Genomic DNA, 2500 nt, shown 5'->3' on the forward strand with positions numbered 1-2500 from the left:
TCAAAGCTTACACCGGCTTACATCCGTCAACTGATGGACATACAAATAGCTCCAAGAATATTTCGTTTACAGTATTCTAGGCTTTCCTAAGATCATGTCAATAATGTGTCTACCATTCGTATAGGTTTAACTTAGTTCGTCATTCAGTTTCACAATCTACGAAGCAAAAGGTAGTTTGACATTTGGAGAAGATTCGAAAAAAAAAAAAGATATGTAGCCAAAGTCGTTTATACCCAAACGAAATCTTAACAGTTTACGAGAATCTGCCCCAGTGTGAAGCGGTTTTTGAATATCTATATTCAGAATCTAAGTTTACGTTAGATATTTGCTAAGTACCTCCCGTGTAAGGGGGAAAAAGCCTTGGTATATGTATGTACAAAACAAAACTGCTTAATCGAGCAGATTGATACACTTCTAGGTCACATCACAATCTCAGGCCAAGCCATCCTGGGGTGAGTAATACTCCAATTTGGTTTTCCAAAGTCGAAATTGGTTATTTGTACATCAAGCGTGATGCATTTCTAAATTATATTTTCAAAGTTCATTTGCATTTTTATATTTCATAGGAAAGGGTAAGATATTAATGTATTACTATATTTGATTTATTTGTTTATGCATTTATCTATTTATTGATTAAATTATCTATTTTATTTATTTATTCATCTGTTCATCTATTCATTTATCTATTTGTTTATTTTTCATTTATTTGTTCATTTGTCTATTTACCTATCTATATGTCTATTTGTGTACCAATTTATTTATTTATAAATTTATTCATTAATGTATCCATTTATTTATCTATTTATATGTACAGGTGTATACTTATTAATATATTTAGTAATAATTTATTTATGTATTTGTCTATTCATTTACTTATTAATTTATTCATCTATCTATTCATTTATTTGATCATTTATTTACTTTTTATTCATTCATCTACATATTTATTTATTCATTTATTTATTTGTTTACTAATTTCTTCATTTATTAGTTTACTTGTTTCTGTATTTGTTTATGCAGGATTTATCTCTTTATTTGTTTATCTATTTTCTTTTATTGAGCACAGTACAAAACTGATATGTAGGGTTGCGCAAGAAACTCTGGGCCGTAGTGGTGTCACTATTGACTTCATAAGTATGATGATGATGATGCAGCCAGAACCTCATACGGGTGCACATATATTTATTCGTATGAGGAACTAGAATCTATCAATAGAATACTTATTAGATATCTAACTGCATATCTGGAATTCCTAGACACTTTTTAGGCACTTTGGCTGCGATGGAACTATTGTTTGGGACATCCAAACATGGCCTAGATTTTACCAAACCTAAACAAAATCATCTTACTAAATAAAAAAAAAAGAAGAAAAAAAATTATATACATATACATATTTCATATATCATAGTGTCGTGTTCTATTATTTTCATTAGATTATATTAAACACGTTTACAAATGAACAAATCATATCGTCCACCATAGAGAGCATCCGATAATGTCTGCTGACTCAACAGAGAATATTGTTTTCGTAGACCGACTCACTCGTTGCCTCACTGTTTACAGAAGACACGCCAGACAAGCGTTTGTGTTTCCTTGTTTACAGCACTGATACGAGTGTTTTGTCTGAAATATCCTTGGGGACAATATCGCACCGAAGAAGTAGATTTGTAGAAGTGGTAAAAGAAAGATTTATTAATTTATTTATTAATTTTCATTTTCATCTTTATTTTTATTAATTGATTATTTAATCTATTTTGTTTATTTATCTACTTTATTTAGTTTGATTTTATATTTGTTATTTCATTTTATTTTCTATATCATTTTATTCTATCGTTATCATTTTTTTTTGTGAAGACCAGTCGTAAGAGAATTCTGAGTGACTCTGATCCGTAGGGCTATCATTCAAGTCCCTAAAATACAATCTACATAAATCATAGAGTTGATATCCCACACACGTGTGGCGAGTGAGTCTATCACTGAGAACAATGTTCTTTTTTATGTCAACAGACACTATAGGATGTTCGAGAGGAGGAGGAGGAAGAGGAGGAGGAGGAAGAGGAGGAGGAGGAAGAGGAGGAGGAGGAAGAGGAGGAGGAGGAGGAAGAGGAGGAGGAGGAAGAGGAGGAGGAGGAGGAGGAAGAGGAGGAGGAGGAGGAAGAGGAGGAGGAGGAGGAGGAAGAGGAGGAGGAGGAGGAGGAGGAAGAGGAGGAGGAGGAGAAGGAGTCGATGACGACGACGACGCCGACACTATGAGCCACTAGTTGAGTTCTAGTGACTCTAGGATGAGTCACACCCGGACGGAAAGCCCTGGTGCCTTTCTAGCATAGTTATTTAGAAAGGAAGAAGTCTGATGCAAGAATGATCCATATCCGAAACATTTTCTTTCAAAACCTAACTTAACCAAACTTAACCTAATTGATCCTAATCTAGCTTAACCTTAGTTATCCTAACTTAACAGAACTTGAGATAATCTAACTAGACTTATAAAAAACTAACCTAA

Source organism: Oratosquilla oratoria, chromosome 21 (genome assembly GCF_046742065.1).
Source record: "Oratosquilla oratoria isolate Oo_2021 chromosome 21, ASM4674206v1, whole genome shotgun sequence".
NCBI lineage: Eukaryota > Metazoa > Arthropoda > Malacostraca > Stomatopoda > Squillidae > Oratosquilla > Oratosquilla oratoria.